This window comes from Petaurus breviceps, unplaced genomic scaffold, assembly GCF_028583685.1.
Source record: "Petaurus breviceps papuanus isolate PSGF00001 unplaced genomic scaffold, PetGlider_PUasm1.0 90847, whole genome shotgun sequence".
NCBI lineage: Eukaryota > Metazoa > Chordata > Mammalia > Diprotodontia > Petauridae > Petaurus > Petaurus breviceps.
This window is the reverse complement of record NW_027187360.1, coordinates 14,008,018-14,029,432: the sequence shown is the minus strand read 5'-3', so window position 1 is coordinate 14,029,432 and position 21,415 is coordinate 14,008,018.

Genomic DNA, 21,415 nt, shown 5'->3' with positions numbered 1-21,415 from the left:
TCTGTCTATAGGAGAATATCAAAGGGCTTTCTTTTGAAACAATGAAAGTGGTTCACTGGTTTTGAAAGCCAGTGGTATGACTGTTTAAAAATGTGTGGGGGAAAAAAGAGCCATCATACAAACCAAAAGAAACCTCACAACTTCTTTGAAATCTTACAGAACCCTGGGGAGATTTTAGTACTTTTCCTTTCTTGGGTCCATGTGAGTCTTGGAATTTTTTAAACTTAAATTCCAGTCCTAGGGTCATATGCTGGTTTTGCTTACTGGAGCTTTCTCCTACCCCCTTGAACTCTAACACCTTTGGCCAACCTTAAAAAACATTCCTTTGGTCTCCTCTGTTTGATGTTTTTGTGTTAACTCCCAGGAGACATTGTGTGAAGGAGGTTTAAGTAAATCATTGGACTGTACATGGAATGTAGGTGGCACTTGTTAAGACGGCACTCCACCCTCACCCCTTACTTTGTTCATTTGGATTCCACAGGTATTAACCTGGTGAAGTACCATGAGTGGGGCTTTTATCTGGGAATGGGTTTGGGGGATGGTCCTCATGTCCTAAAAGACAGGGTAGCACAATGGATTTAGGGAATAGTCCCAGAAGAGTATTCTAGGATTTTCAGGAGCTATCTGGTCCAACCCTCTCATTTTATAAGTGAGGAGAGGGAGGTCCCTTGTCCGAGGTCACACATAAGAGGAGGCAAAGCTGGGATTCTTGCCTCCAAATTCAGAGCTATTCATTGTCTGCAGTCTATCTTGCTTGTGCTATTCCTTCTGTGTCCTGTCCCCACGGACCCCTGTCTCTTTATTCAGAAACTTCATCTGCAGCAGACATGTTAAGCACCATCTATTTTGCAAGAGCACTATTGCTAGTGCTGGAGGAGATACAAAGATGGATAATTATGATTCACATTTATTTAGTGTTTCAAGGTTTGCTAGGGCCTTTTCTAAAACAATCAAGTGAGGCAGGTAGCTGGTGTTATTCTCATTTTATAGATGGGGAAACAAGCTATGAGACCCTTGCACAAGGACCCATAGCTGGTGTCTGAGGCAGAGGTGAGTCCAGATATCCTGATTCTAAGGCCAGTGCTCTCTTTCTTGTATTAGACTGTGCTCAGAACTCTGAATCACACAGTTCAAAACTTACCTGAGCCAGAACTCAAACTCCAGCCTTTTGTCTTGAAGCCCATGGTTTTTTATACTTTACTATACTTCCTTGTATTATTAAGTCTCTTTTCACGTAACTGATGGGTGTTGATGGAGAATAAACTCTTTAACCTGAAAAGGTTTTAGAAAGAATATTATTGAATCATTTGACAGATGAGAGCCAGAAAAAGGCATGCCTTCACCTCTTGGATCTCTATTAAATCTCACTTTCTATGGAGTTCAAACAAGGGTATCAGTGCATGAACTGCTGCTGCACATAGGCAGTTTGCTTGAGATGTAACATAAGCAGGCAAGTATAAACATTCAATAAAATTTTGTCAAAGCCAAAACACAAGTCATTGGGGAACAAAAAACACAAGCTTTTTGAGTGGACCCAAGACTTTGGTGGACCCAAAATAAGACTTGGGTAGGGGTCCAAGTATTCCTTTCAACCAGCTTCCCTGAAGGGTATCTGACATCAATGTGACTTACTTTGGTAAACTTTGGATTAGACAATTTCTAACCACATATAACTAGGTTCAAACAATATTAATAAATAATAAGTTTTTTTTCCACACAGAGGGCAGAAAGTCTCATTCATCTTTGTTTCTTCCATGGTACTCAACACAATTCATCATGCATTATGGGTAGCTGTTAATAATATTTACTCATGGTTCTTTAGTACTTACAGTAAGAAAATTTTTTGAACTTAACAAACAGTAAAATTATCATTTTCATGTATAAAACAGGACAGAGGAGAAGGAGGGTTACATACGAAAATGTAAACTTCTCTTAAGCAGACCTTGCTTTTTCTTTAAGGAATATAATCACTTCAGCTCATCACTTTCCAAGCTGTCCTGCTTGTCTGTGTCTCCTTCTGGTCATCCTGTTTTCTTCTAGCACTTAAACATTTACAAAACATTTTCCTTGTAACAACACTGTGAGATAGATAATTATTATTCCTAGTTTATAAGTGAGGCAACTGAGGTGTGAATTGGCTTGTTTATGGTCACAGCTAGCAATAATAGCTTGGATAAGACACAGTCACCTCCTTGTGGAGGTCACGATACAGTAGGAAGGTGAGGCAATGTACAAATAATGCAAAATGGGACATGAGAAGGATATATAAAAAGGTGCAAACTGTGGAGAAGCTGAGAAAAGAAAAGTCATTGTTAACTGAGAGGATCAGAGAAGGCTTTGTAGAAGAGGTGATGTTTGTGCTGGATTTGAAAAGAGGAGTAGAATTTCAGGAAGTGGAAATGGAGAAGTACAGGAAAAGGAGGGCATTCCAGGCATAGAGAACAGCTCCAACAAAAGCCTAAGGCATATGTTGCAGCATAGAATTCAAAGTGACTGGAGCATCACAAGGCCTGGAGGTGAGAGATGAAATACAACTGGAAAGGGAGGGTGCTGCCAGGATGTGAAGAACCTTGAGAGCCATGCTAAGGAGTTTGACTTTTATTTGTATATAATAGGGAGTCACTGAAGGGCTTTGAGTGGGGGAATAACACAATCAAAGGGCATGCCGAAGGAAGATTAATTGGACAGCTGGTATGTAGGATGGATTGGAGCAGGGAGAGAGTGGAAGCAGAAAGACCAATTAAAAGGCTATTTCCCTGGTTGAATATTAATGAAGGAAAAATGCAAGATGTCAAGATGTTGCTTTCATTTTACCTTCATAATCAATAGTCAATAAATAATTTATTAAGTATCTACTATGTGCATGCCATATACCTACTATGTTCCTGGGTATATACCTATGTGCACAGTGTCTGTACCATGCCAAGCACTGAGAATGCAAAAAAAGGTAAAATAAAGTCTCTGACCTCTAGGAGGTCCCAATATGATGGACAGCAAGTGTGATGATAAGTGTGAACTAAGTGCTTTGTGAGGCCTGTGTAGGGAAAACTTACTACTTGATCTGGGAAGGCTTCATGGTAGAAGTGGTGTTTGACCTAGACTTGGGTATAATCATAACAATAATTGCTAGCATTCCTAGAAATCATTAAGATTTGCAAAGCACATTGATCCTCCTAACAACCCTGGGAAGGAGTATAATTGTCCCCATTTTATAGATGAGGAAATTGAAACAAACAGAGGTTGAATAACTTGTCCAGGTTCACACAGGTAGCAAATGCCTGAGGGCAGATTCCAATTCAGGTCTTCCTGAATCCAGACCCAGCACTCTTCCAAAGTGCCACCTTGCTACCTCTGAATGTGGTGAAAAGAATCAGGCCCAGGAATATGGGGCAAGTATATTCACAATTCTTTCCCACCAGTCCCTTTTCCAGTGCCTAAAGATGTCTTCTTCTCTGTTGTGATATCTTAAGCGACCTCATTTCTGTTGATGGCCTCCCAACTATAACTATCATTCAGTTCTCTTGGAGGTTGTGGAAGGAGAGATTGATTTATAAGTTTAACCATCAATTATCATGATGCTGAATTTTCTTGACTCCCTCTTTATCTCTTACTAGTTGACCTCAGGATCTTGGTGGATATTATCTTTTGATTCCTCATGGAATCACAGATTTCTGAGCTAGAGAAGATCTTAAAGATTACCTAGACCATCTGATACCCCTATTTTCCAAGTATAACAATTGAGATCCAGAGAGGAGAAATGAGTTGCCCAAGGTGATACAGTAGCCAGTAGCAGATCTAGGAGGAGAAAGAAGGCAGACCTCCAGACTCCCAGTCTGGTGTTCTTTCCACTCCATGACAAGGGGGCAGGAAGAGATGTGGCAGTAAGGAAGCAAGTATTTGCTAGATACTGGGGTTCTCTCCCTTTGTAATATCTGTGCATTTCTGTCCATTCCCAGAGGCAGTTACCACACTCCCAAGTTACATACATTTAGTGCTTTTCCTTCTTTGGATCAGTCTTCGTAGCTTTTTCTTTGAACTCTCTATTTGGGATATTTCATTACTAGGAAATTGCAGAGTCAATGAAAAAATGATTCCTGGAGAGATCAGTTTCCCTTAGAAAGGCACTGTTCTTGCCCTGCCCTGCAGGACACAGGATCTAGATCAGGGAAGCTCCAAATTGTGCTGTCCATCTTTGTTCTCAGATCAGATTCTAAATTGACAATTCTCTGACCATTCCCCATCATCTGGCACTTCCTACTGGCCTTGCTGCACGTCCTGTGTTTGATCATGCCACCAGAAGATCAGTATTTGAATTTATTTTTCCCAGATGCATTAGCCTACATTTTTAACAAATTGAATATCATTTTGTTATTTTCTGCCCATGTTCCTAACCTCTCTGGGGCCTTTTATATTATTCCTCTGTCCTCACTGCTGTCTGAAATATCTCCCAATTTAGTATCATCTGTGAATTTAATTAACGTGCTGTTTTTTAAAAGATGAGCTCAAGTGTTATTAAAAAATATCCCTCCGTGGCCGCCTAATAAAGATATGTTTGTGCGATAGGGAAGAATAACTACCCTATTTCAAGTGGGGCTCTGACTTGTTAATTTATGATACTTTTAACTCTCTGTTTCTTCCTTCTTATGGCTTTGCTGTATTATCTCAAGTCGCAATTACCAAGGAAGAGGAAAAGTTTCATTAACTGTGGGTGCAGATAAGAATTTTATCTATGGTTTTTAACTGGGAGCGCAATGGTGACTGGTACAACTTCCTAATTCATACATTAGAAAAAGTACCAAATCCTTATCCTTTGACTTCCACCTCCTTGAAACAAAGTGATGGGGGCAAAGCAATGGAACAAAACAAGATTCTAATCAGTCCAGGAGAGTGGAGAAAGAAAAAGTAATTTTTTTTATTTCTTTCTGGGTTTTTATAACAAAACTATATTTTAATAAAATTAAATTCATTGGGTTTTTCCTACTGAAAACAGTGATCAGAGAAAACAGTAATGAATTTTGAGTTTAGATGTTTTATTGTCTAGGAGGAGCTATAGCTACAAGTCTTACTTTAATGCTTATTCTGCCCTTGGAAGCTGTCTACAAGAAAGATTCTGTGGCACTAGAGAGGATTCTGGAAAGATGGTGGAGTAGGTCAGAAAATTCCAAACTCTCAATATTTTCCCCCACAAAAGAGTTAAAATAGCATGTTAGGGCAAACAAAGTGTGGGTGGAGATAAATAAGAACAGGGGGATAACTGGGGTCCTCCTGGGACAATTTGAGAAGAGCAGAAGAAAAATCCCAGGATGAGGTTTGGACCCTGTGAAGAAAGAGTAAACACCTCCAGGCTAGGTTCCATTTTAACAGCAAGCCTCTTAAACAAAGAGTGGCAAGCCCTGGGGTTAGTCGGTTTGAGAGGTTGCCTTGCTCCAGCCACCAGAACTTTTATCCTGGGAATAGTGAGGGGAGTTGAACATTTGAAGCTGGGAAGCTCAGGAGTGAACCTCTGCTGACCAGGAATGCCAGACCCATCTGTGCTGCAGAGAGTGCTGGGGTGAGAAGGAACCAGCACATGCCTGGTGAGTGCAGAAGCAGTGGGGCAGAAAACCCTGACTGTGGTCATGTACAGGAGATTGGAGGTTTGACTTTAGTTTCATACTAGAGGGAAGAACTGAAGAGCTGGGGCAAGAGGCACCCAGGACTAGAGGTGATTACAAATAATTAACCTATTGCCACAAAAAATGCACAGGCAAAGGAGAAAGAATCCAACCATAGAAACCTGTAATGGGAATAGAGGTAAGCAGGGTTCATCTTCAGAGGAGGATACTTAAAGAAACCCCCAAAGAGTAACATCAAATGGTCACCTGCCCAAAAAGAATTTATAGAAGACCTAAAAAAAGACTTTAAAAATCAAATGACAGAGATGGAGGAAAAACTAAAAAAGAAAATAAGGATAATCCAAGAAAAACAAGAAGGGTATAAAAGGAAAGTCAACCAGTTAGAAAAGGAGATCCAGAATCTTAAGGAGGAAAATGACTCCTTGAAAATTAGAATTGGGCAAAGTGAAGTCAGTGAAATTATTTTATAATTAATATTTTATAATTAATATAATAAATTATATTCACTGAAGACAGTGAAGAGATTAAGAAATGATTAAATAAAATATGAATAATGAAAAAAATAGAAGAGAAAGTGAAACATCTTATAAGAAAAACAACAGATTTGGAGAATAGATCAAGAAGAGAAAATATAAAAATAATTGGACTAACTGAAAGTTACAAGCAAAATAAGAATCTTGATACAATAATAAAAGAAATAATTAAAGAAAATTGTCCTGAAGCATTAGAAAAAGGGGGGAAAGTAGAAATTGAAAAAAATCCATTGATCACCACTTAAAAGAGTTCCTATGAGGAAAACTCATAGGAATATCATAGTCAAATTGCTAAACCCCTAGCTCAAGGAAAAATTATCAAAAGCATTAAGGTTAAAAAATTTAAATATGATGGTGCCACAATTAGAATTACACAAGACCTAGCAGCAGAGACATTAAAGGACTACAGGTCTTGGAACACAAACATATTGAAGAGCAAAAGAACTGGGGCTCCAGCCAAAAATATCGTACCCTGCAAAGTTAAGTACCAAGAAAATCCATGGGGAGCCAAGGACTTTCTAGGTCAGAGACCAACATTCTGTCTACTATGCTCAGAAGCCTATTATGGGATGATGGGTAAGGTGACTTTTTCTTTTAAAAAATTATTTTTAGAATTAGTATGTTTATCTTTAGAAAAATAATCTCCCTCTGCAACTATTTTTAGCACAGTACCTGGTACATAGTTGATGTTTAATAAATGGTTATTGCTTGCTTGATTGGACCAGCCCACCATGAGCAAATTAAAAAAAAATCCTTGAAAAATTCATTCCTTACTCTAGCAAAATGAATTCCCACTTTGGCCAAGTCTGAAAATTTATGTTTCTTTCTGCATTGCAAATTCTCCATCTCTGTATTAGAAGACAAGACAAACATGCTTAGGAGAAGCTTGTTTCAGTTCCATTCTTTTGATTTCCTGGCTTATCCTTATAGTGATCAGGGTTTCAGAGTTTTTCAAAGTTGTTTTTTTTTCTATAGTGTTATCATATAAGCTGTTCTCCTGGCTTTTCTCACTTGCTCACTCATAGAGGTCTTCCAAATTTCCTTTGAAATTGTCCCTTTCATCAATTTTTATAGCACGATGACATTCCATTTAATTTATTATGCCACAATTTGTTTAGTTATTCACCAGTAGGAAGATATCCCCATAGTTTCCAGTTTTTGTCTATCATGAAAAGAGCTGCAATAAATATTTTTGTTTATATAAATCCTTTACTTCTTTCTTTGATTTCTTTGGCTTATAGACCTACTTGCATGGATAAAGAACTGAGCCTCAAGTTAGGAAGTCTTGAGTTTAAATTTTGACCTCAGACACTTACTAGCTGTGTGACCTTGGGTAAGTCACCTCTGTTTTCCTCACTTTCCTCATCTGTAAAATGGGGATAAGATAGCACCTACTCCTAGGGTTGTTATGAGGGTGAAATGAGATAATTGTAAAATGCTTAGCATGGTGCCTAGTACATATACATAAATGTTTGCTATTATTGTTATAGCTAGGTATAAAGGTCATAGTTTGGAGAATAATTTTAATTGGACAATCTCCTAATGTGCTCACCTTTCTGAACCTTTCTAACTCCCATTACATACCTAATGTTTGAGTTGAGATATATCACTAATGGTACCCCAGTTTTGTCCAGCCTTTGTACATTCCCATAGGCTATTCTCCATCCCTGGAATTCAGACCTTCCTCAGATACTGCCACTACCATGAAGCCAGCCTTCATCACCTGAGGCTCAAACGATTGAGATAACCTGCTTATTGTAGCAGCATCCCCAGGGTGTCTGCCAACACAGGTTCCTAGATCTACTTTTCTAAAGGAAAGCAACTCAAAACCAAACATATATCACATACCTAGTTCAGGGGGAAAAGCCAACACCCTGAACTTCAGAGAATACAAACAAAATGCAAACAAGTTACAAGCAGCCAGAGAAAAAGATCAGCAGATGGGCTTCCAATGTTCCTGCCTAGCTGCACAGTTCTTATCTTGTTCAGTGGCTGAATTCTGAACTCCTCCCGCAGGAGGCAGCTGCTCCTGACTTCTGCCCCAATCCTGATGCAGGCAGCTCACCATTCCTGCTCTCACCTCATCAAAGTAAGCATGCAGGTGGTTCTGTGTTCCTGTTCCATGGCTCCACAGAGTCACAGTTACCCCAAACTGGGAAACAAACAATTATCCCAGCCCCCATACTTTCCTTTTAGTTTGCAGATCCTGTTCATGATGCCATTTGTAGCAGCAAGCACCCTAACATATCCAGGGTGGCTGCCAATACAGGTTCCTAGATCTGCTTTTCTAAAAGAAAGCAACTCAAAATGGGTTAACAATTTTACTTTAATGGAGCATATATCATTCACTTAGTTCAGGGGAAAAAGTCAACACCCTGAACTTCAGAGAATACAAATAAAATACAAACAAGTTACAAGCAGAAGTTATAAGCAAACAGAGAAACAGATCAGTAGACAGGCTTCCAACTGTCTGACCATTACATCCATACCTAGTCGGTTACCAGAGAGCGAAGCACCAATATCTGGGTTTTCAAAGCTGGAGGGCTCAATGGCTGCCCAGAGTCTCATCTGGTTAAATCACACAACTCTTCTCAAAGTAAGCCCCAAAGCAAAACATCACATCAGGGTATATATAGCCTTCTGGCTCAGAGAATGTCACAATCCTCTTGACCCACGGCCCAATCACAAAGCAACAAGGTGTGGGCATTCCTGAAAAACAAGCCAACCACCACAGGTTCCGTGTGACCACATTCAGCCTATTGGGAGGCAGAGTATATTTTCAAATCAAGGAAGGCTCTCAGAGTCACTTAAGCCTAGCCAAGGGGCAGGGAAGATCTTCAGATTCATTCCAGTAACACTGGTGAAGCCTCTCCCCACTCCAGCTCACCCTTCACTCAGCTGTCAAAGTCATCTTGCTAAAGCTCAGTTCTGATCATATCACACCCCCTGCCCATTCAAGAAACTCCAGGGGCTCTCTATAACCTACAGGATCAAATTTTAAATCCTCTCTTTATTGCTCAAAGTCCTTTATAATCTGCCTCCCTTCCTTAGCCTACGCCCCAACGTTTCTACTTTTCTTATACTTTACACATCACCCCTTCACCTACTCTGCAATCCAGTGATACTAGCCTCCATCATCCATGTTCAGGCTTTTTCATGGGCTGTCCTTCATTCCTGGTATGTTCTTCCTCCTCATCTCCATCTCCTGGTCTTCCTGGCTTCCTTCAAGTCCCATCAAAAATCCCACCTGCAGGAAACGTTTCCTGATCCCTTTAAATTCTAGTGTTCTAGTGTCTTTTCTCTGTTTATTATTTCCAATTTATCCTGTTCATAACTTTTCTTTTGAGTGGGGAGGCCAGGGCAATTGAGTTTATGTGATTTGCCCAAAGTCACATGGCTAGTAAGTGTCAAGTGTCTGAGGCCGGATTTGAACTCAGGTCCTTCTGACTCCAGGGCCGGTGCTCTACTCACTGCGCCACCTAGTGGCCCCTTGTTCTTAGCTTATTTGTACATAGTTATTTGAATGCTATCTTCTCCATTAGACTGTGAGCTCCTTTTTAACCTTTCTTTGTATCCCTGGTACATAATAGGCACTTAATAAATGTTTATCGATTGACCGATGATCACCTCCTGAAATCTTCCTCTACTATAAAGAATCAGTCCAGACAGCACCTCTTCTCAGGCAGTGATGTGGCACAGTGAGTAGAGCACTGGCCCTGGAGTCAGGAGGACCTGAGTTCAAATCTGGCCTCAGACACAACCCTTATTAGCCGTGTGACCTTGGGCAAGTCACTTAACCCCCACTGCCCTACCTTCCCCCCTCCAAAAAGAAAAAAAAAAGAAGATAAGTCTGTGAAGTCTTTTCTCTCCTCACTCTCCCCCCATTTGAAGACATTTCTTCCCCTCTCAGATTTTCTTAGAGCATTTTTCTTCAAGATTATGTCCTAATACAGTGCTCTGTATATGATAGCCACTTAATAAATGAACTGATTGAGAGGAGGGAATACTATGGCTGTGCAACCCTGTCCCCGAACACATGGCAGCTCTCCAGATACTTAAGGTTTTTAGACAATCTGTCAGCATCTTCAGTTTGAGTACAGAGCCCTATACCCACATTAAATCCTAGGATAAGAAACTTTGCTAAATGTGTCCAGCTTAGGTAATATCTTAAAACTGGTTGGTTCTAAGTGAAAGATAAATGAAGTAGTGATCCCAGGCTTAGGACACCATGATCTTGGTCTGTGAAGACATAGTAAGTGAGATGGTCCCCAGAACATGCTCCTTTGTCCTATTATAAGGAAAATATCTTTTGTGTCCATTGAGTGGGCAGCTAGGTGACCCTATGGGTAGAGTCAGGAAGACTCCTCTTCCTGAGTTCAAATCCAGACCATGACACTTACTAGCTGTGTGACCCTGGGCAAGTCACTTCACCCTGTTTGCCTCAGTTTCTTCATCTGTAAAATGAGCTGGAGAAGGAAATGGCAAACGTCTCCATTGTTTCTGCCAAGAAAACCCCCAAAAGGGATCATGAAGAATCATAAATGACTGAAAATGATTGAAACGACAAGTCCTTTGAATATTATCTATACTTCATGGTAAATTACTCCAAATTTGAGATACTAGAAACAAATTGCCATCATTCTCTCTGTTTCTATTCCCTCCCCCAATTCAGTTCAAAAGCATTCATTAGGTAGGTGGCTAGCATGTAAAAAGGAATAGTGAAATGCAATTATACCATGTCAATAGCATTGCCCTGACCCACCAGCATAGGAATTCTGTGAAAAATGGAAATGTGTTAGTCCATCACGGCCTATTCTTTTTTTTCTTTTTGGAGGGGGAAGGCAGGGCAATTGGGGTTAAGTGACTTACCCAAGGTCACACGGCTAGTTAGCATTAAGTGTCTGAAGCCGGATTTGAACTCAGGTCCTTCTGACTCCAGGGTCAGTGCTCTATTCACTGTACCACCTATTCTTGATGAAGCTGTGAAGGCTTTTAGTAATTGTTGCTTCCCTAGGTGCTCACCAGTCATCCCCATGTGTTCTAGAATGTGGCTCACCACAGATGTCTAGCTCCCTTATCTGTAGTCTGGGTATTCTCCTCTCTTGCCATTCTTGAAACTTGGGAAATCTGTCCTCCAAGTTTTATAGCTCTTCTCTTAAGATCCATGAAAGTTTACTGACTAAAGCTTGGTGATCTCCTCTGCCAATTATTTTAGCACTCTCAGATGAAGAAAGGAAGGAAAGAAGTGCTTATTAAGTGTCTGTTATATACCAGACTGTTAAACACTTTACAAATATCTCCTTTGATCCTTACAACAACCCCAAGAGGTAGGCACTGTAATTATCCCCATTTTGCAGTTGAGCGAACTGAGGCAGAGAGTAGCTTGCTCAGAGTCACACAGCTAATAACTGTCTGAGGCCAAACTTCAACTCAGGTCTTCCTGACTCCAGTCCCAGTACTCTATCTACTATGCCATCTAGCTGTCTCACCTGCAAGTCCTCCATGGTTGGTGACCTGAACTCATTGGGGGCAGGTAGATATTGCCTGATGGTTTTCTCATCTTTCTTGGGTTTTTCTCCCTGTTACCCCTTTTTAAAACATCCTTCCTGGTCCAAATATCATTCTCCTTGCAATAGATAACCAAAGCATTTAGTAATTCTGTCTTCTTCCTATGATTCTTTATCATCATCCCATCCACACCAACCAGTAACCCAGTCCCTTCATTGAGCCTTCTCTTCTCATTGACTTTGCTTTAAAAAAATCCTTTTTGCTGTCCTTGGAGTGTATTGCCAGCTTGAGTTCGTTCTGGGCTTTAACATTCCTGGGACAATTCTCACAGCACCATATAAGGTGTCTGTATTCATCTTTGGTTACTTACCCTTGCTCCTATCTTCTATGAACATTTTTAAAAAATCTGAATATGCTATTAAGTTCTCTGTGCCTCCATATTAATCTCTTTAGACCAGAAGTTCTTAACCCGCATGCCATCCATCCATAGATTTCAAGGGGTTCATGAATGTAGATGTGAAAAAAAAATTATGTCTTTATTTCAATGGAATTGATTTCATTTGTCATCCCATGTATTTTATTTTATGCATCTAAGACATTCTGAGAAGGAGCCCATGGGCTTCACTAAGCAGGCAAAGGGTTCCATGAAACAGATAAGGTAAAAAACACCTTCTTTAGACTACCTTTATTTTTTCCTCATTAAGATTTCTTGTGTCTTCAGAATTTTACTCTGGAAAATTTACAATCCCTCTTGGGATGGCTTCTCTTGTAAAATATGAGGCCATTGGGTCCAACAATCACTCCTTTGACTCCTTTGATACCTATTCCCCCAAATTTAGGGTACACCTCCCCTGATTTCAAATCTAGGGCTCTTACTACTAAGCCATGTGCTTATACTATCTGTCCCACTGGTTTTGATGAAGAAAGTATGTTGAAAACTGAATGTGCTTTAGAAATAGGAGTCCTCATCATCATTTTTATTCTATAGCCTTTTCTCGGGTCAATACTCAGAGCCTTTCCTGCCTGGTAGGAGATGCTAGAGCTTGTGGTCTGCAGGCATAGCTCTGGAAATCCTAGGGTCACTGCCAGGCCATGGGGAGATAGCAGAGAAAGATTCAAGTAGAGGATGCAAAACAGGTTCTTTGCCAAAAGGCCTAAACCCCTCAATTCTGTTGGTGATTTATACCTATAAAGTGTTGCTGGCATTTTTGCAAGCCAGCCTCTGGGCCTGGGGAGAACTCAGCAGAGTGTCTGCAATTTTTACAAATAACATGCTTCTCTTTGCCAGGATAACTGCACATATCTGGTGCCATTAGCCAAGGATTTGAAACAGCTTTATTTCTAAATGGAGCTGGTATTTGACTTCAGAGAGCAGAAGCGTGTCTGGGTGTGAATGGCACAAACACAAAGAAATTGGGGTGAGAAGTGAAATGAATGAGTCCTATGTGACTAGAACCAACATCTTTATAGCAGTTCCTAAGCATCCTTCCACAGGATTCCCTGGTCTGTTTAAATTGTAGGCACAAAGGCACCCTGGAGAGGAAGTCAGGAGGCCTGGGTTCTAATCTTTCTTCCACTAACTAAAATGTGACCTCGGTCATACTTCACTTCGCTGTCTTAGAGATTGTGTGGTCTATTGGAAAGAGTGCTGGGATACTGGGTTCAAATGATGGCTTTTGTAATTGCCAAATTTATGATTTTGATCAAGTTACTTCCTCTCTCATTCAGCCTCAATTTTCTTCTCTGTAAAATGGGCATAATAATATTCTCATTGTAGAATCATTGTGAGAAAATGGTTTTTCTATCTTAAAGTGCTCTATCAATGGGAAATATTATCTTGTCAAACCCCCTCATTTGGCAGAGAAAGAAACTAGGGCCCCCTTTACTTTAAATAGACTATGATCCAGATTTGATTTAGAGAATATTGATGATTTCTGCTTAAATTAATCTACAAAATATATAGGTATAGTTTTGGTCTGAATTGGCTTACTGGGTGTTTTTGTTTTTTTAAGTTAGTACAATTGCTGGGGAAAAAACAACTTAAATTCAAATGTATTTTGTTATTTAAAAAAACAAAAAAACAATGATTCAATAAATGTTGAGGCTTGGTTTGGCAAATTAGCCTAGTACCCCTCAGTCTGGAGGTCATGGATTAACATGAAAAAATGTTTCAAAGATCAGAGATCGTGGGCATTTTTCTGTATGATAGCTTTTAAGTAAAGAGTTATTGCTTTCTCTAAAGGAGTCAGGGAAACCTGAAGTTGAGGGGGTGAATGTCAAGGTCATTAAAAATTTAATTTTTTCTGAGTCATTTGAGACAGCATAGTATAATAGGTACAGAACTGGCCTTGGAGTGAGGAATAACTGATTTTAAGTCCTGTTTCCCCCCCCATACCAGTTGTGTCACAATGGGAAATAATATGTAAATGCCTGGTCTTGGAACCAGGAATGTCAGAGTTCAAATCAGGAGTATACAGGAGCTAGCTCCAACCTGCTCAGGAGATCCCATTGTTAAATTTTTCATGTGAGCATTCACATCTTAGAATTCAGGAAATGCTACAAATTAGGGCTTGATTTATTATTTTGTTGATGGTCTTGACTTTAAAAAGTGATAGAGAAAATGGTAATAATGCAGATTAAGTTTAAAAGCATGTCAGTGATTTTTTTTCCCCAGAGAGCCAGCTGTTAATCATTTAATAGCATATCCATAATTCAAGATTCCTTCATGTACTTTGTGGCCATAGGAAAATTAGTAGTGTATGGAAAGGAGAAAGGTTGCTCAGTGGATAGAGCATCAGGACTGGAGTCAGGAAAACTCTTCTTCAGTTCAAATCTGACCTCAGATATTTACTAGCTGAGTGACCTTGGGCAAGTCACTTAACCCTATTTGCCTTGGTTCCTCATCTGTTAAATGAGCTGGAGAAGGAAATGGCAAAACCATTCCAGTATCTTTGCCAAGAAAACCCCAAATGGGGTCATGAAGAGTCAGACAGGACTGAAATATGACTGAACATCAATTACTACTTCTTTTTCTTTTTAAAAATCCATCATTACAATTTACCCCATATAGTTATTCTTGCAGATGCACAAGCCTGAAGAAAAATTCCTTGGGCTAAATTTCCATTGCCATCCAGCACATTATGTATCAAGGATTTTTATTTCACCCTTTGCAGCTTCCAAAATAGATTTGTCATTTTAAAGCAATTAGGACACCAGGCTCAAGATTCTTGATCCTAAATGGAGTGTTTGTGTCATGCCATGCCCTGGTTAGGTATGCAACGGTGCCTTTCTGGGCCTTGCTCTCCTTCTGGAAAAGGGACATTAGCTAGCATGAGACATTAGCTTGCTCCAGCCAGTCAATCAGTCTGTCTAAGTGATTTAAATACTGTAGTCCTTTTCACAGGCAAACACTGTTCCATGAAACTATGCGCTGTGGGTACTGAATAGTATGTGGTCTCCCTGATTCTGTCCTCCCCATCTAAAAGTCAACTTTTATTTAGTACTTATAATGTGACAAGCAGTATGCTAAGTGCTTTACAATCATTATCTCATTTAATTCTCACAGCCCTGGGAGGTGGGTATTTTTCTTCTTCCCATTTTATTGATGACACAGACAGAGGGTGTCCTGTCTAGAAAGTGTCTGAGGCCAGATTTGAACTTAGGTAAGATGATCCCAAGCTTGGCACTCTATCCATTGCACCACTTGATTGCACTCCAAGGTCCTGAAGCAAATGACTTGGGGAAAAACTCTGCCTGGGGGGAAGAAGACCTGGGTTCTGTTTCTGTCCCAGTCAACTACTGTTTAAGTAACTCTGGGTAAGTAACTCTTGATCCATGGGGATCATTAGTTTCCCCCATCGCTAGGCTTCAAGATCTTCTGTAGTCTCCAAGGTCCCTCCTAGCTTCCCCTACTGTGGATCTATGCTCAAAACTCTTTAATGACTTTCAGATGAAATAAGTAATTAGATCTGGAAGTGAGACAAGAAGAAATTGCATGATTTATCCATAGGCTTAGTTCTTTTGCAAAGTTTGCAAAAAGGTAATTGGATGGTGTCAATCCAGCCTAAAAAGTAGGTTGGGATCTGTACCCCCTTCCTATACTGAAGACACTGGTAGTTATAATGTCCCCTGAAGGCCACTTTCCCAGCTCAGCACCCACATACTGTAGAGTTCATCCCCAGTGGGGTGAATACAGCTATCCCTTCCACTTTGTGGGGGTTAGCACTCCCTCCACCCTCACCCTAAGAGCTGGAATATCTGTGTAAAATTTTTTGGCCCTACCTATGTACCAGAGAAGAAGCCTGAATTTTTTCTTTTTCTTTTATGGGGTGTTTCCAGTAAGATTTGGGTTATTTGGTCATAGGCTATCTGTGGGTCGATGGTAAGTAAAAATACTATTCATTTTTTAAATGAATTTCTGAGTTCCTCAACTTTTTCTGTGCTGGCCTTCATGTGTTATCTGTGGCTTCTGAAAATATCCCCCCAAATTCCCGTTTAATTTCTTATTCTCACCCCTGATATATTGAAACCATGATGGGGAAAGTTACTATGTGGAAAGAATAACTGGATTACCCCTGGGTCCCAGGTACCCTGTGAGTCTGCACTCCTAAAACTATAAATCACAAGCTATATAGCACTTACCAAGTCAGTGGACACAATTAGCTTAAAGTAGCATGATACAGCCAAAAAGAACTCTGGGCTTGATATCAGGGATCTGGGTTCAAATTCTGACTGTCACTTACTACCCTGTGTGACCTCAGGCAAGTTATTTCCCTTTTCTAGCCTAAATTGTATTATTTGCAAAATGAAGGGACTAGACTAGGTGGTCTCAAAGGTCTTTTTCAGTCTTAAATCTACAATCCTATGAAAGTAAAGCATTTATTAAGATGGGAGGGTAAGAATAGTAGCTACAAAAACCATGCCCTGAAGGGGGATGCACTTAACATGCACTTCTACCTGCATTGCACTCTGCCACTATGCAGTGTTGCTAAGAAGAAAGGCCATCTACATAGAGCACACTGGTCTATACTTCCTTTAGTATATAAATACCTGTTTGCATGCTGTCTCCCCCATTAGACTGCAAGCTTCTCAAGAGCAGAGACTGTTTTTTGCCTTTTTATGTATCTTTAGTGCTTAGCATGGTGCCTGACACATAGTAAGGGCTTAATAAATTCTATCTGACTATTTATTATTGCTAAAGACTTTAACTCAATTGCACACTCCCAGCTGTTAAATATACCTACCAAACATATATAAAATTGACCCAAGTATAGTGAGAACATTACAGTATTCAACATGGAAAACTATTTTTTGTTAAAATACCACTGTTTTGTTAAAATACTACCAACACAATGTCACAAGCAATTGGTGGAAAACTTGTCATCTTTCAGGTAAACAATTTATGCCTGTTGTTTTTCTCCCTAGCTTAAATCCATGATCATTTTTCTTAATTAGAAGTAAGCATGGTTTCCAAGTTAAAAAGGGAACTCTCCCAAAATATCTTATTAATTACTTCCATGAACAATATCAAATTATGAGGCTTTATTGAAAAATACATCAAACAGCTTCTCCTTCTCATGGAATCTTTATCCAATGATATCAAATGTCATGCCCCAAGGGAAAGGGAATAAACATTCATATAGTACCTACTAAGTGCCAGATACTGTGCTAAGTGCTTTTTACAAATGTCTCATTTGGACTCAATAAGTATAAAATTCTTAATGTAGGCCAAAAAAATAATAAAGACTGAATTTGGGTGTCAGATTGAATCAAAAGATGAAGGAGATACATATATCTTGGTTTTCTCCAAGCAAGGTAAATTTTGGGCATAAATCTATATAAGAAAAGGCTGCGGTTGTGTATATTCCGAGACTTAATGGCATCCTCAAATCAAAGCTCAATTGTAATGACATGTTTGAGGCATTAACTACACAATATAATTCTTAACATGCACTTTTGGAACTACTAAGTGGACTATAATAGATTTGGAAAGTGTCCTAACAAAAAACATACTGTATAAATGAAACAAATGTCCCATCATCCTAAGGCAAGTATGGAAAGATTAATACTTCCCGGTCAAAAAAGGAGGAGGAGGATTGTTAGATATTTTCAGAGTACATGAAAAACAGGTTAAAACTTCAATGAGCAATAGCAATGGCTTCCAATAGGTACGGGCTTTTTGATTTGTCAAATGTAATTGAAAATTGTTTGCCTCCAGATAGAGCTTATGAAATGACTGAGATCCAAGAATGGAATCAAAAGGCCCTCTATGGACAGCACCCACATGAGTTCAACCAACAACATGCTAACAAAGAACATTAAGAAATAGCTGGGTCATGAGAATTTTAAACATAGAAATGGAGGGGTTTATGATGGCAATTCAGGATCAATTCATTGCTGCCAGAAATTACAGATTTGTTACCCTTAAGGAGCTTGGACTTTTTAATCAATGCAAAGTATGCTAAGAAAGAGAAGAAACTGCAATTAAAAAAAATTAAAAAAATATTTTATTTCCCGAAATTACATGTAAGACAATTTTTAACAATCTTTAAAATAATGAGTTCTAAATTCTCCCCCTCCCTCCTTTCCCTCCTCTTGATGTAGTGGGCAATCTCATACAGTATTTTTTCCCATCCAATCATGTAAAACATATCTCCATATTAGCCATTTGATGCAAAAAAAAATAATCAAAATTAAAGAAATTGAAAAATAAAAAAAAGAGTAGAAACTGCACCATAACACTTTAAGCCACAACAATTTAGCACTTACCACATACCTAGCAAAACAGAACCTAGGGCTTATAATTATACATTAGAAGCTCTCTAACTTTCCCAAGGGGCAGCTAGGTGACACAGTGGATAGAGTGCTGGGAAATGAGTCAGGAAGACTCATCTTCCTGAGTTCAAATTTGATCTCAGACACTTACTAGCTGTGTGACCCTGGGCAAGTTGCTTAATCCTGTTTGCCTCAGTTTCCTCATTTCTAAAATGAGCTGAAGGAAATGGCAAACCTCTCCGGTATCTCTGCCAAGAAAACCCTAAATGGGGTCATAAAGTGTTGGACAATGTTGAAATGACTGAACAACAATAATCTTTCCCAAATAACAAAGCCCCATTCTACAATATAGGCCTTAGAATCTTCTGGTGAATTAAAAAAACAAACTGCATTGGAACCATTAAATTTAAAGAATCCATTAGATTGTAATCTCCTTGAGGACAGGAATTATCTTTTTCCTCTTTGAATCCCCAGCACTTAGTATGGTGCCTGGCACATGAGATACTTAATAAATAGTTATTGATTGATTAAACTAAACCATTATTCCAGACAGAACTGTTGCCCACAAGTGCTTGGAGATAGCATTGATTGATAAAAATTTAAGGACAAAATTTTAAATAAATGACACAACAATATGTACTCATAATCTCCAAGCTGCATTGGAATGGAACCTGTAGCCTCAAAGGCTGTATTCGGTCTTCTAGGTCCTCAGGTGTGGCCCTTTGACTGAATCCAAACTTCACAGAACAAATCCCCTTAATAAAAGGATTTATTCTGTAAAATTTGGACTCAGTCAAAAGGTCAAACTTGAGGATCTAGAAGGCCACATGTGGACTTGAGGCCACAGGTTCCCCACCCCTGGAAAAAAAAAAAAAACATCTTCCCAAAGATGTTTCAGTGAACCTAAAGAAGGTAAGCTTATATCTCAACACTTTTATTTAATTGCAAAAAGCAGTTATTTTTCTGAACTTTGCTACAGTCTGCAGAACATTATGAAATAATGATGGTAGGATAGTGACTTGTCCCAGCACCATTTCTACCTGAATGCCATAAAAAAAATGAGGAAAGATATAAATAATGACAGCCACAATGATGATGATGACGATGATGAAATTGTTCTTCTTGCTTCTTTACAATCCCTTGGCTTTCTCCTGTCACAGTCTGTGACTCTGCTCTTCCTAGTAATATCTATCTCATTCTGTGGCCTCTCTTTGAGACTTATTTACGCCTTCACTATTATACCAATGTTATCAAACTCAAGTAGAAATGATCTCTGATTGTTGCATGTCGATTTAGAAAGCCACAAATCAACATTATCTTTGTTGTATTTTATTTTTATTTATTTTGTTTAACAGTTCCCAAATACATTGTAATCTGGTCATGCTTCTGCTTGGTACCTGGGAGTTTGAAACCTTTGCTGTATCCTGTGTTGTATAAATCTATAGGGCATGCATTGTCCTAATTTTGGTCTTAGTTTGATGCAAAGGGGAGTGACTCTCCTGCTGTTACTTGAGGTGAGGATCTTATCACTTACCATTTTGATTCCTGCCCCCCCCCATTACCAGTTTGATTTTAAGCATGATAATTTCAAGTTAGTTTAATCTCATATATAACTTGGTTGTTGTTGTTGAGTCATTTCTTTTTGTGAATCCATTTTTTTGTCTTTGGGTTTTTGGGGAGCAAAGATACAGGAGTGGTTTGCCATTTCCTCCTCCAGTTTGTTTTACAAGTAAGGAAACTGAGGCAAACAAGGTGAAGTGACTTGCCCAGGGTTGCACAGCTAGTAAGTGTCTGAGACTGCATTTGAACTCAAGAAGAGGAGTCTTCCTGACTCCAAGCCCAGTGCACTGTGGTGCCACCTAGCTTTCCTCATCAGCTGGGACCACCATCCATTTACTTGTAGTCTACAAATCACCAAATAACCATCATGAACTTAATCATTTCATTAATTGTTCCTTATGTTGTTAGCAATAGCCTCATAAAAGAAAGGGATCAGAGATTAGACCTATCCTTTCATTAGATAGGGAAGTCCCTGATAAGTAAGCTCCCTCCACTAAAGGCGGTCAGCACCTCCCTGTCTTAGAATGGTGTAGGTTATCAAGAAGTTAAGTGACTAGCCAAAAGGGTCACACAGCCAGAATTTGTCAGAGCAGGATGTGAGCTGGGGTCTCCATGGTTCTGAGGCTAATTCTCTATCAACTACACTTCCCGTGAAACAGAATATGAAATATTGCTGCCTGGTGGTCATTACTTACAGTTTTTAATTAGAGCCATCAGAGGTGGCTAAGTAGCTGTAGAATAAAAAACAAACAAAAACCCAAACTCTAGTTATAATCCTGCCTCAGAGGATTACTTAGCTTGTGTGACCCTCACCAAGTCATTAAAGCTTTTTCTTCTCAGTTTCTCATCTGTAAAATGGGGATAATAATAGTACTTCCTTCCCTAGGTTGTTGTGAGGATAAAATGAGATAATATTTGTAAAGTACTTTGCAAACTTTACAATGTTGTATAAATGCCAGATCTCACCCTCATCATCAAATCAAACTAAAATGAACTTGAATCAGTCTTTTTACTTTGTGGGCTCATCCTAGTGAAAGTGACCAGATTCCAGATATTCAGATAGAGGATATAGGAGCCAAAGAGAAACAGAATAATTCAAACAGAGTGTGACAAGACAGAGTCATGAGCAAAAAAAAAGTGCTTGAGATCTTGTGGGGCTTAAAGGTTTGCAAAGCATGTTGTACCCATGATCTCATGTGGTCCCTACAGGAACCCTCTGAGTTAGATGTGACAAGTATTATGATCTCTTTTATACCATGTTTCCCCGATAATAAGACCTATCCCGAAAATAAGCCCTCCCCTTACTGTGTAAGATTCCTCTAAAATAAGCCCTCCCCCGAAAATAAGCCCTATTGAGATTGCTGCTGTAGTGAAGGTGATCCCCTGCGCTACACGCTACATTACGGTACCCTCTGTATGCACCGT